The sequence below is a fragment of the Pezoporus occidentalis genome, unplaced genomic scaffold (genome assembly GCF_034315485.1).
Source record: "Pezoporus occidentalis ecotype Australia unplaced genomic scaffold, CSIRO_AGI_Poc_V1 ctg30, whole genome shotgun sequence".
Lineage (NCBI taxonomy): Eukaryota > Metazoa > Chordata > Aves > Psittaciformes > Psittacidae > Pezoporus > Pezoporus occidentalis.
The window spans coordinates 3,372,040-3,386,798 of NW_026914941.1; the positions used below are offsets into that span (position 1 = coordinate 3,372,040).

General features: G+C 37.9%; 1 long non-coding RNA gene across 1 annotated transcript in view; it reads left to right on the forward strand.

The window, feature by feature from the left end:
* Positions 1-11,146: 11,146 nt before the first annotated feature.
* LOC134168125 (uncharacterized) overlaps positions 11,147-14,759 on the forward strand; it is a 143,926-nt gene continuing 140,313 nt past the window's right edge. The window contains exon 1 of the long non-coding RNA XR_009966439.1: positions 11,147-11,827. This is a non-coding gene — a long non-coding RNA (uncharacterized LOC134168125). The remainder of the gene's footprint in view (positions 11,828-14,759) is intronic.

Consider the following 14,759-nt stretch of genomic DNA (forward strand, 5'->3'; position numbering starts at 1 on the left):
GCTGCGGTATGGAATACCCCTTTGGCTAGTTTGGGTCAGGTGTCCTGTCTCTGCTTCCTCCCAGCTTCCCCTCCTCCCTGGTAGAGCATGAAGCTCACAAAGTCCTTGGTCAGAGTAAACATTACTGAGCAACAATTAAAGACATCGGTGTTATCAGCATTGCCCATGTTCATTTTCTCATCAACCAACACCCCTAAGTCCTTCTCTGCAGGGCTGCTCTGAATCTCTTCTCTGCCCAACCTGTAGCTGTGCCTGGGATTGGTCCGACCCAGGTGTAGGACCTTGCCCTTGGCATGGTTAAACTTCATGAGGTTGGCATCAGCCCACCTCACAAGCGTGTCGAGGTCCTTCTGGATGGCATTCCTTCCCTCCAGGGTATCAACCGAACCACACAGCTTGGTGTCATCGGCAAACTTGCTGAGGGCGCACTCAATCCCACTGTCCATGTCACCAACAGAGATGTTAAACAAGACCGGTCCCAACACCGATCCCTGAGGGACACCACTCGTTACTGGTCTCCAGCCAGACATTGAGCCATTGACCACAACTCTTTGTGTGCGGGCATCCAGCCAGTTCTTTATCCACCGAGTGGTCCATCCATCAAATTGATGTCTCTCCAATTTACAGACAAGGATGTTGTGTGGGACAGTGTCGAACACTTTGCACAAGTCGAGGTAGATGCCATCAACTGCTCTACCCCTGTCCATGAGTTCTGTAGCCCCATCACAGAAGGCCAACAAATTGGTCAGGCAGGATTTCCCCTTAGTGAAGCCATGCTGGCTGTCACCAAGCACCTTGTTGATTTTTATGTGCCTTAGCATGACTTCCAGGAGAATCTGTTCCAGGATTTTGCCAGGCACAGAGGTGAGACTGACTGCTCTGTAATTCCCTGGGTCATCCATTTTCCCCTTCTTGAAAATGGGGGTTATATTTCCCTTTTTCCAGTCATTGGGAACTTCACCTGACTGCCATGATTTCTCAAATATGGTGGCCAGAGGCTTGGCAACTTCATTTGGCATCTCCTTCAGGACCCGTGTCTGGATCTCATCAGGACCCATGGACTTGTGCACGTTCAGATTTTTAAGATGGTCTCGAACCAGTTCCTCTCCTACAGTGGGCCCAAGGTCTTCATTCTCTCAGTCCCTGCATCTGCCTTCCAAGACTTGGGTGGTTTGGTCAGAGCCTTTGCCAGTGAAGACCGAGGCAAGGAAGTCCTTCAGAACCTCAGCCTTCTCCAAATCCTGTGTAGCCAGTTCTCCTGAGAGCTTCCTGAGGGGGCCTACATTCTCCCTAGTCCTTTTTTTATTTGCTATGTACTTGTAGAATCCCTTGCTGTTATCTTTAATACCTCTAGCTAAGTTTAATTCTAACTGGGCCTTAGATACTATATATACTGTTCTTGCTGTGCGGAGGGCTAATGCTGATTAAATAAGGATACATTGCTTATTATTAGGTATCACATGTAAACATGCTGCATGAAAACAATGTAAAATAAACCTTTAAAATAATTTTTCCTAGCATAGCATGATTTGTCCTGCAACTCTGTGATATGTACTACGCCTTTACTTGCTGAGATCTGCACAGCTGCAAGACATATTCTGTGTATGTGTATACAAAGCGTAGAGAGAGAAGAACATAGAACTTGAGAGGCAGGTCCCAATGTTAATTCTTATGAAAACCTTCCTCCTTTTCATGTTTTCTCCCTTGACCTTTCATCCCTGGAGAATTCATGCTAAAACTGTGTGCTGCAAGATAGAACATCATCCTTCCTGTCAGAGCTGGTTACATAGTACAGGGCTTGCTGATTTGCCTACCACATCACCAGTTTTCTGGGAGAAAGTTGTTTGAAGAAATGAGTATTTTCCTGAAAGGGCAGGGTTGTACAGACTGACCCATGCTCAAATGCTGCTGTGCGTATCAAGAGCTTTGTCAGAGAGGTGAGACCATAAACAGGTAGGCAGAGCTTGTTCCGAGTATTCATAACATTTCCAACACTTTTAAAATGCCATTTGTCCAGCATACACACGGACAGTGGAACAATCATGCATACACTAAACCAGTAAACTGGATGGAATCTGGACTTTGTAATTTTGCTGCTTCACCCTTTATTTAAGTCACTCTCTTAACTTTAATTATTTGACTTGGTAAATGAATACAGAACATGAGTGCTGGAGTCAAAGATCCCTTAAAGAAGAAAAGATGATTTAGATAGAAAGATAATGATAAGCCTTGTTATTCTTCAAGAGACATTCAGTTAAACCAGTTGAGTGCAGACCTGTTAGAACAGAAAGGAGGTGTGTATATGTAAAATGTACAGGTGGATGAACTGACTGACAGTTTTTAACAGTAATTATGGTTCTCCTGATCCATTCTCACGCCTTTCACTTACAAGCAAGGCAAAACTTTTAACTTGCTTTTTTACTGAGAAATTTTTGCATCTAGTAGGGTGACTTTCACACCAGTGAGGTGTTAGGTATCTGTCTCCTTTTAGTCTTAAGAAATCAGAATGTTTGAAGATCATTGGCTTGTGTGTGAAATTAAATTGTTTTATTATTTTCCCCAAAGAATAATATATTAAACTCACAGCAGCATAGCTAGACTATAGCCTGTGGGCCCTGACCTACATTTTTTACTCTACAGAGCATGAAATATGTTGCTATATATGATGTGAAGTCACTCTATGATTAGAAATTATATTAAATGTTATCATTCTGGTATTCTGGATTAAAAAGTGACAAAGTCAGATACAGCTAATCGTTATAGTAAGTAAAGATTTGAAATGTTGTAAAATGAACTTAATGTTTCTTTTGAGTTTCTATTCTACTTCACTGCTTTCCCTTTATTGCTTTACATTGATAGGTGTTTTTTTTTTTAATACCTCAGTATGTAAGCTACTGTAAATATGTGGAAAACCCTAGTTACTCCTGTGATCCAGTGATGACAATAGTGCATGCTTCAAACCCAACTTGAAGAAAAATAAGTGATGGCCAAAGTTTCATTATCTTGGAGAATCAAAACTCTTGTGCCAATTTTTTCCATCACTTTAATTAAATACTTCTATTCCCACAACTCGGTTGAATAGAAATCAATTTGGTTGTGTGGTGAATAAGACTCTTAACCTCCTGACAGTGCTTTTTGGCTTATAAATGGTGTCAGTCTCTGACCAGTGAGATCACCTCCTGTATGCTGGGTTAACATGTTCTGGTCTTGAGGTCTGAAATTGTAAACCCAGTGATATTTCTTTGAGATACGCCTAGGGCTTTTTGAAGTCTGGCAGAACCCTTGAAGCTGTTTAAGTTAGTGTGGGTTCTCCACAGGAATAGAGAGGTTACTTGTGCTTGCTCTTCCCTGCATCCCAGAATGAGGGGAAAATAAGCTTCAAGCAATTAAAAAAACAAACGAAATCTTGACTGGTATTTTGTGAACCTGTTACTGAAATGCTTGTGATTTTTGATCCCTTATCTTTAAACTGAAGGCATTTGTAGGTGTGAGTGTAAATTCTCATGAGCATAGTCCTTCGTCTGTGAAGGAGGTGTCACAGTTATAAATGTGGCTGTGCAAGAAGGGACTTGTGGCACAGCCGTGGCGCTAAATTTACTGAATATTGCAAATTATGTTATGTCTGACAATACATTATTAACATAGTTAACAGCTGAAATAGGGGGAGAAGGGACAGAGCAAAGAATTCTAAGCCTGAATAAAATAAAAATTAGTTTTAATATCTTCTTGGAGAACATTTTAATGAATTGGCCGAAGAGGTGAAAACTGTAAGTTACTGCTCACCAAGGAATTCAATATTTGGTACATTTAAAGAGGTGAAACAATTTCCTAAGGAACCTTGAAATAAAAAGATAAAGGTGGAAAAAATTTCACTGTTTCTTGTTTTGTTACCTTGAACCTGTAATATACCTGACATTACTGCAACAGTCATTGAGCTTCTCAGAAGTACGCCGGAAGCAGAGGATGGTTTAAGTGGTATAAGACTTTTATCTTTGGCCACAATCCCACCTTAGAGAATTCCTGACAGATTTCCTATGTATGACTTTCTTCTCTTTCTGAGGCTTGATGAGGATAAAGAGAACAGCACAACTGTCTTCTGTGGAGCATTTACTTTCCCCTATTTTGCCTCGCAGGCAGAACATAAAAGTGAGTGGGTATTTTGTGAAGGGAAGTGTGTGTTTCTCTTCTAAGCCTTAACATCATCTGCTGACGATAGGTGTGTAGAGCCATATTGGGGATGGAGGGATTTCATAAAGCCCTGAAGAAAACTTCTGAATTGTATGAGATATCTTTATTTTGTGAAACTAGGAGAATATAGATTGTCCTTCTGAATTCTGCCTGAAGTGTCAAGCTAGCAGTGTCTCATGATCAATAGAGTTGTCCTTTTTTCCCTGGTGAAAATGTGTTCTGTGCTCTGCTGAGATATAGCTAAATAAAGTGCACAGATCAGCTGATCTTAAAATTATATTATTATGATGTGTAAGAAACAACAAAAAATACTTTTAAAACAAAACCCAATCATTTAGAAAAAAAAAATGAAACAAAACACCACTAGGTTTTTTGGTTGTTAACAGGATGTATAGAGTTCATATTACACACAGGTACAGAGAAAAGATGCCTTTGATATTAATTTTTCATTCCTTGTACATGGCTTTGGAATTTGAGAATTACTTGATAATCTAGGCTCTGTGGTGGTAAGCACACGGTACTCTGCTATTGTGTATATGCACACAGCTGTATGTGACATTATCATACAGTGTAGAAGGGCCTTTTGTTCTTAAACAAGAAAAATAATACCTGACAATGAGAATTGACCATTTACCTTTAATTCAACAGTTTAATTGCTGTTGGAGGGTAATATATTGTCCTTTCAGGGCTGGCATTAAGCTATATCTGCTATACTTGAAGCTAAAGAAGGAACACTAGAAAAACCAGCACAGCATTCAGCTGTAACTCACTAAACAATAATTTTGGGAACTATGTAAGGTGCATGCATATCCTATATTTATATTTGCGCCAAAAAAAAAAAAGTGCTGTAGGCATAAATAAAGTTAAAAAAGAACCTTGGAGCCCTTGCAATTTTAAAGGTTTTCAATGCACAGTGTAATCAATATTCATATTTATATTTCCTTCAAACTTACCACATTTACCATTTAAAAAAAAAGGAGAAGAAATGCTGAATGTGAGTGTCTTGAACAAGCACCATAGCTGTGCAGAGGCAGGTGTGAATTTATTTCGTTTTTCAGACTCTGTAGGGAATTTACCAGTTCCAATAATACAATCAGGCTTTGTGAAATGACTGTAACATTGATCTTGGCTATCATCTTAAATATGAATTCCTGATTCAGAAATGAAAGCCAAATTGAAAAAAAAAATGCTTCCACCAAATATATTGCAAGTGCATTTCTGTGAAATTATTTTATCATAGTAAACTGCCAAAGAATCTCTGCTTTGCCCAGAGCTAATTCTCTTGAACAGCAATTTTGGTAGGGAAGTTAAAGGGTGCCTATGAAATATTACAAGAATGCTGAGTTCTTACAAAATTTGGGACAGATAAAATTATCTCATTTTTAAATCTGGCTTTATGTTTTAAAGCCACGGATAAATAACCAGTGTCTGTTTTGTCTGATAAACCCTTTTCTAAGATCTATAGTAATAAAAGTTAGAAATGCTGGAGACAAACTAAGAGACAGTGCATGATAGAACAAATTGTTAATGCAACTGATGGCTTGGATTATAAATCTGCAAACCACACAACTCCCCTCACATTTGTGCCTTCAGAGGGAGTTGAAGGTGTTTACAAAGACATTCAGCACTTCAGGGGATAAGGCTCTTGAACTATATACACCTTAAACTTAGGAATTAGTTTTCAAGAGAAGATATTCTTTTGCAAATTGCATCTGCAGTAAAGATCTGGAAGAAGCCAGGGATGTTTTGTTGACAGAATGGTTTGAATCATTTGACAGAACTTGTTTTTTATCAGCAGAATCAAATTAGAGATTCAACCAAATTAATTTTGTTTTGTATGTAAGTCCTGCCTGACAGGATATATTCAAAGAAAGGGAAAAACATTCTGGATATGAAAAAAATGTGTCAGAAGACAGGAGCATGAAGTCTCCATAACAAATTGTTTGCTAAAGGGTAAGAAGTGAATTTCCAGCGTAGATAGCTTCATTAAAGTTACTTTTTGTTTTGGCAAAATTAATTCCTTTCATATTTTTAATTAAGAAATCTTGACAGTTAAGTCCATACCAAAAAATTCTTTCCTGTGCTGTTAGTAGTTTCAAGTTGTTTTTCTCAATACGTACAAAGGCAGGGCAGAATTCTGGGGCAAATTGTGAGGGAAAGATTAGATGTTTTGTTATTCCTCTTCAGTTGCAAGCAGAGACATTTCTTTTTGGGCTTCTTTTAACTTTAAAATTAAATACTGAGGAAAAAATACCACAATTCTATAGATGGTAGTTACTTTGTAGGCAAAAAGAAGAACTGAATGTTATAAATTATTTTATCCAACTGGTTTAAGTGTTTCAGGAAGAAACTGGAATTGACAAGCAACTTACACTAGCGTGACCTACCAAGGCATTTGGTGGCCTTACAGAATGAAGCACCCATCTTCACTGTTCTTGGTTATATTCATTAAACAACCTTTGCAAACACACCAAGTCTGGTTTTTGGTAAACTGCTTTTGTATTATGCCAAATAAAAATTTTGGAGTTACAGCAGTATCTCCAGAATCAGAATTGGATCTACACCATCCAATTAAGCAAAATCTCTAAGGAAGCTTAGAGGAGTGCTATTATTATACTCCTATTTCATTATGTAATAGCTGGTCTCTTCCTACCTATCCTCCAGACAATCAGCTGTCCCTCCTCTTTGTGAAATCACATAGATTGCTTCTGTGGGATTGAGTCTGTGGGATGTAAATGGGCAATTCTGCCAGTCCTGCTGATGTGACTGGGAGTTGGGAGTAGAGATCAAGCTGGAACTGATATGTCTGTAACCTTCTGATTTAGTAGTGTTTTTCTTTTGTTTTCTTTTTTTATTGGCTGTATCTTGTGTATTTTTCAAAGTTGGCATTCATATAGCCTTGCATTTACTTAATGAATTACAGTCTATATTGAATTTGCTCTCTGTGGAAATAAATCAGCATTTACAGCATTACAGCATTGCAGCATTAAGGTTTACCAGTACATTTTTGTAGTATTCTATAGATTCTGCCATTCGTTTCTAAGGCGTTAAATACCTTGTATTGTGATGGATGGATGTTGTCCATGACTGGCTCACAGAAGTGAATTTCTGTGAGCAATTTTTTTCGCTCCACCACCCCTGGAAATGAGCATGTAGATTACATCAGTGAAACTAATTGAAGTCTTGATCCTGCGTCGTATCAAAATCGGTCTTAATTTTCTTACCAGAGATCGTTAAAAAAGAAGTCCTCTTCATGCAGTACACAGAGGTGAACAGTTGTTCCTATATTTGTTCAACAGTGACAGAGTAAAAATAGGAACTTATTCACCTTGTATATTCAGATATATAATGCCAAGTTCTGAAATAAATTCAGATTCTGGATCCTCTTCTCTACTGGAGAAAAAAAAGCTGAAACAGATGAGTCAGAACTGCAGTGACCACAGCATCAGTATGTGTGACAAGCCAGAGCAGCAGGAGCGAGTTTTGAAATACTGCCTTGAAGTAGTAAGACAAACATAGAGCTATGTGCAGCCATCCAATGCATAACATAAGCCACTCTCAGTTGATTACACTTCTAATTTTAAACTTGCTATCATTGATGCTCTTTATTTTAAATTCAGTAACTAGGCACTGCTTTCTGGATACTTACATGTGTCTCAGTGGAACAAGAGATTGTCCACTGTATATCCATATGCTTTGTCTTTGTGCCACTAATTGCTAGCATTTACTTTGTGTTACTAGTGTTTTTTCTTTTCCTAATACATTCTGGTGATTAGTATTTTGACCCCTGATGATGATAATGAACTATCAGATGAATGCATCAACAAGCAAATTTCTCTCATTACTCTTGCATACATTGATGCATGAGAAGCAACACAGGAGGGTACTGTAAGAGTCATCATATACTGTGAGGCTTAATAGCAAAACCAGATTCAGATTTTCTACAGTTTAAAGCATCTTTCAGCTGAAAGAAACCCAGATTTCTCCTTCTGAAATTAGGACAGTGGACCATATGCTCAAAGAATTGCATTTTTGAGTGGAGACAGTTGCCAAAACTGCAAAACTTCATAATTGCCCAGTACTTTAATTCAGTGTATTTTTTACAGGTTTTATATTGCTGTTTTGGAGTCTTTGCTTAAAGAGGAGTGTGAGAAGCTTGTGTCAGCAGATGACCACTATTTCAGAGAAGAGTGGTTTCTGTTACAGTATTTTTCTAAGCTGGGTAGGGGAAAGACATGTAAGTGAGAACTTCCATTTGGGGGGAAAATATCAATTGTTCCCCATGGCTGCAAAACTAAACTATTCTGGCTTTAATGTGCAAATCAGCTGTGACAATTCTTTACGCAGTTGGGCTGATAAAGCCTGTTAAAGTCAAAGTTCCCCCTCAGAGGAGGGTGTGCTGGGGCTTCCTGTCTGAATGCCAGGCAAACACTGGGTTAGTTGTCATGAATGCTGACCTTGGCAGCCTTTTTCCTTAAAATGAACAAGCAAAGTAACGCCAGTTCTGAATAACATTGTCGTTTAGTTTCAAATTTAATTTTTGAAATTATACTGTGACAAAAATAATAGGTGTATTGTATTGAGGAGTTTTGTTTCGGGTCTGGTGAGGCCTTGCACTCTTCACTATTCACATTGTCAGCTCTTTCCCCATTTGCCTGTCAAGCGCTGGGGGAGATTGCACAAGATTTTAGTTGTTGTTTCACATTTTCCAACTTAAAATGCCGTTTTACTCAAAATTGTTATTCTAGCTTTATGCATTTCCTGGCATATTGCACTGCTTATAATTGCTTATGAGGTGTTTAACTGCTTGTAATAAGGTATAAAACTTAATCCCTTGACATGAAATTAAATCCCTTTAATCTCCTGACATTAGGCCATACTTCTGATAGGTGGAGCATCAAGATAATCTTTGCAGCATTTCTGGTCCCTGATTTGTCTGGTCTGCTGAACTATTGACTGTATTCGTTTTAACATGTTATGTGCATTAGAAAATCAATGTGGCAGAGTAGGTGGAAGCTTTTAAACTGATATGACCTCTGTGACCAAAATGTTTAGTTTTGAGATCTGTACTGCAGTAAAAAGCAATGTAGGAATAGTGGACAAGCTGGCTTTATGCAAATACTTATTTTTATGTATTTATTTATACAATTTAATATTTAGTTTTCAACAAGAAATATACCTCTACGTTGTATTAGCTACTGGAAAAGTGTTTTGTTTGATTCAGGTTTTGGGAGAGAAATGACGTGTCCATTGCTGACAGAAGTAGCTTGTTACATCCTAATTCCACTCTGAATAACCTTATTGCTAACCGTCTGGGTTTTAAATCATACCAATAGGCTTGACTTCAAAATTTTGTCAATATTGATTTTTCTAATACATACAGTATGTTAAATCACTCTTTAGCAGGTCAGATGAGGTCAAGTGGAGAGAGCATGATGAAACTTCTCCATGCAGAGCTGGCTGGCTGAGAGATAGCCAGGAAAAAAGTGCTGATGAAGTAGTGATAGAACATGCTAATACCAACAGGGGGGGAAATGTGAGGAATCAACGGTGATAATTAACACTGCCAAGGTACAGAGGCCTGTTCGGGACTCATTTTGTATAGCTTGCAGTGAATACAGCTCTCTACATGTTCTTTCTTGTGATCTCAGTATTAGGCTCCTGCCCAAGAGTGTTCAGAAGAGGCTGAAAGCCCCGTTACTAGGTAATGCGGTTGGTTGTGGTGATGCCTAACTCCTGAAAATGGGGTGTCTACATGGGTTACTTTAGAATGCTGCTCTGTACGTTGTTGGTGGTAGACAGGACATGTTGAGGATCCCTGGGGTTAAATGCAGCAGCCCTGAAGCTGCAGAATTAGCAAACTGTGCAGAACCTTACGTAATGGTTTTATGCTAGACAGCTGTGTCCAGATTTTAGACAAGGATGTTGTGAATTTGTCACTGAAATGTTATTCTCAGAACATGGAAAATCTAATATATAATGTCGTGGAAGGAATTTGAAGTATCCTGTTTGTTTATGAAGAAAATTTCTTCTCTTTCAATTTTGGAACAGTATCAAAACCAGCTGTATAGTTTTACATCAGTTATGACTTTAAATCATAATGGAAATATCGTCTGTTTGTAAAAGCTAAAGAAACTAAGTATCCGACTGAACAGGTGACCAACTGAAATGCAGATCTTTCTCCTGTTCAGGGCAACAGCTATTAGCACTCACAAATGTTATAACTGCAGACCAAATGACTGATCTGAGTAAAAGAAGAATGCATAGTTTTGAATTCTAGTCTGTGAAATTGGTGAAGACCTTAACTATATGTAAAGTTTAAAATGGCAGCAAACTGACAGCTTAAGGAAAGAAATAGGCCATTGTCCCTTTTCAAAAGGATTGAGAAATGTTATTAAATAAAATAAATTAGGTCAATTGCTACTCTGCTTAGTAACATAATAAAAATAAACATGGTAAGACATTTTGAAATTGAACTAGTTAATAATATCATCTTATTAGAATTTGTGTTATAACCAAATTAAATTAGCTTAATGGGGAAGCGTAATAGTAGTCTGTAGATTTTTTCCTGTTAACTTTGTATACTTTAATGAATACCTTAATTAGGCATCCATATTGATGTAGACATTTCAGAAATAAAATTTGCTTCTATATGCTCCTTCACACACCAGCATATATTAAAGTAATCTTGTAATGACTAAAGGGCAATTACTTTGGAAACTTCCTGTGCCTGCTGAAAGGACTTCAATGCAATGCTTGGCCTGTCTGTATGCAGGGATGTTATGACTTCCGTGAGCATATCACTTTAGTGTTTATTATTAATTAATGTGATTGAAAGCTCTTCAAGCATATTGCCAATGGTCTGTTTACACTGTATATGTAGCATGCGTGTGTATTCTTAAAATAAGATCAGAATCTTTCAGAATTGGTTGCTTTAATAAGCAGTTATGGAATATTAGATGTAGAATATGAGACTATTGGATGATCACAATCTGTACACCATGAAGGTAGAGTTGGTTGAGTGACTGCGTAGATGTGGACACATACTGTCAAAAAAAAGTAACCGTATGCCATGGATGTGGTAATTTATGTTGTGGGATTTGTGGACTTGCGGGCTTATGCTTTGGCAGAAGTAAATGGGAGTTGGTTTCTTTAAATATCCCTTAATGCTATGGGAGCTATACAGTCAGACAGCCTAAAGCAGTTTACTGCATCATGTCTTCCCTCAGTTGAGAGCCAGTAATGTTGTGTGTGTATATATAATTAAGCACATATGTCATGTGTGCCTTTAATGCTCAAATAGATAAGAGAACGCTAAGGTCCAGTGGAACATGCCAAACAGTAGCAAATGGGTTAGGGGGAGGGAGAGAGGAGCAACATCATGAAATTATTGAGATAAGGGGTTAATTGTTGTAGATGAGTCTTAGTCTAATGAGGACATACCTACATAATTAAGTCAGTGAAACTACCTTTTTTTTTTCCTTTTCACCAGGAGAGCGCCTGGTAATCTGCTGAGGGAGAGAATGGAATGCTTCTTGGAGGAACGGGGGATGTTAAAGCTGTCTGGATATCTGTAGAGACTTCAAAGAGAAGACTAATTGTAAAAGTCAATACTGTCCAAGCTGGCAAGGGAAAAGGGGTAAGTGAATATCCAAATCTATATGAAAATGGAGATCATGGAGTGCTTCTAATTGTATTCCCTGGTGAAACTTTTCCAGCAGGAGCTCTTTTCTGTGGGTGACTTTCTTGACAGTTTTCCAAATAAGCATAATTTGAGGTGTAAGGAATATGACAAGACTGAAACTGTCTTTAAGTTTCTTCCATCATCTCTATAAGGGATCACAGTTCTCCATCTCTAAAGTTCACTATTAGTTGTCTTGTAAGGATGATTTTTCTTTGGAGGATACGTGTTCAAAAGGAGATGGTGCTCATTGCCAGGCATTTTGTTCAATTTGAAAACTTTTTACACTTGCAGAAAGTCAACACTCAAACTATTTCACATGACTTATGAGGAGTTTTTATTCTTCAATTTTAAGTAGGTGCAAAGAATCATGTATGGCCCACATGTGGTTTCTATTTCTGAAACAGTCGCTTAAAAGGGGCCTCAAAAGTAGCACCTTTACATACCTGCAGTGAATGAGGTTCCCTTGCTCTGTCATACCTGTGATTTACTGATTCCAGCTGTGGTTTAGATAAGCTAGGTGAAGCGAGCTGTCTTGTAGTAATGATGACAGGAAGAAAGAAATAGAAATAAGTCCTACAAAACCTTGAAAAAATGCAGCAGTATGTTGCGGTAAAAGTCTCAAATGCCATGGTGATGTTATGTCTAGAGTGTTATTACAGAGTACTGTGCTATTGCTGTAAAAGTACTTTATAATTGTAGATTTCAGGACAATGCTGCAAAAATATTTCGCTTGCCTTAATTATCTGTAGTTGTGAAATTTCTAAATATGAAATACTATAATCCTTCTACTTAGTTTTTAATTTACAGTATTGCTTCTTGACATTAAGCTGTTAAACCCATGTATTATAAGTTCAGAATAACTTCTTTTATGTTTTAACACTAAGCTAGAGTTCCTGCCTTGTCTAATAATGTTGAATAATGGAAAATAAGTAACTTTTAATTTAAAATGTTGCTTTTTATTATGTGACAGTATTAGTTATAATATGGATTTCAAAAGACATTTTTAAGTGCAGACACAAATCAATTATACACAAAGAATAAATTATCTCTACTGTAGTAGTTGTTAGATGAAAAGGTTGTTCATAAAGTGGAGTGTCATTGCTGTCATAGACTTGTATGTTATCTGTATGTGTTGGAAATGAAGATACACCAGAGAGTTGTGGTGCTGTTCAAAGTGATCTCAGAGGTGGGAGAAATGGGCAGACAAGAATGTTATGACCTTTACCAAAAGGGATCGTGAGGTCCTGTAGCTGCAGAGGAAGAATCACGCACTGATACAGGCTGGGGGTGACCAACTGGCAAGCAGCTTTGCAGGAAAATAGCTGAGGGTGTTTTGGTGGACCAGTGGTCCATGGGCCAGCAGTCTGCCCTTGCAGCTGAGGCAGCCAATAGGTTCTTTGGCTGAATTAGGAAGACCATTGCCGATGGGTCAAGGGAAGCGATTCTTCCCCTCTGTTAGGCAGTGGTGAGATGTGTCTGGTGTGCTGTGTCTGGTTCTGTCATATCAAGAGAGAGTGAGAAAGCTGGGACTGTTCAGCCTTTAAACAACAAAGCTTTAGGGGGATCTTGTCAGGGTGTGTAAATACCAGATTGGATAAAGGTGGGGGTGGCAAGAGGCATTGAGACTGAAACAAAATACAGGAAATTCCATATAAACATAAGACAGAATGTTTTTAGGGTGAGAATGGTCAAGCATGGAACAGTTGCCCAGAGAGTTTATGGTCTCTTTGTCTTTGGCAGAACCTGATGGTGGATGGTGTGTTTAGGATTCTTAGCCCTAACATGTTGGGAGACCATGAACAACAAATGAACAGAGTCTGTCTGCTTTTTGGTTGAGGATAGAGATACGTGGAGGATGCCTGCCCTTACACACTTGTCTCTATGAGGCCAACTATTACTGTCACTTGTGAATTCTAATGGTTTTTGCAAGGATTGTGAGTTAAATACACAATTTTAAAATGCGCAATGAAATTAAATGCTTTTGATGCCTTTTGTTTCATTTATGGCTTTTTCTTTGTAACTATGTTGATAATTTTAAATGCCACAGGCATGTGAATTTTAAGCAATATTTTTTGTAGAAACAAATCTCTAGTGAGAGTTCACTATAAATTTGATGTCTCTAACTGCCATTTATGAGTGTCATTGGTAAACTGTAACTCACAATTATTGATGGGTTTGAATGGGATATCTCATCAAATAGAAGATGATTTATGAACAACTAAAGGAGTATAATTTCCTTCATTTTGTTTTCCAAAACAGATAACAAAAAGGTCAAATTACTTGTCTTTGATTCTGTTCGTTTTTCTTCTTTTTTTTCCTTTTCTCCTCTCCTAAGTATGTGTTTGCACCAAGAAAGCAGTTTTTTGCAGAATTTGTCTATACTTCTGTGCTTACTTGTGAGAAAAGAGGATCTTGTATGAAGATCAGTGCCTTTTCTTTTGTGTAATAGTTACCATAGTGAACACATCATATGCATTCAAATTGCATTAGATCAGTACAGAACGTTAATAACCTCTAACGTTCAAGAGCATTTTGTCATGAAAATAGAATGTCCATAAAATGTAATGTTATTCCATGTTACGTAAGAGGACTTATGTAAGAGTAATGCAGAGTACATCTGAAATTCATTTTTCCCCTACAGCAATCAATATTGTGTCTGCAGTGTTGCTTTTCTCTACAGATCTGTTGACAATAAAACCTTTTGTGGTGTTTTCCATTGTTACCACCACTGAAACAGCTCACCTGGTGGCTTTTTAGAATAGGGAAGGGTAGTGATTTAACAGCAACATTTTGACTCCCTGTGAATATTGTTAGGTGAACCATGATTAGACTGTCAGGAGCCATGTCCCACTGTTGTTTCTACACTGTTGTTGTTATGATGGTATTA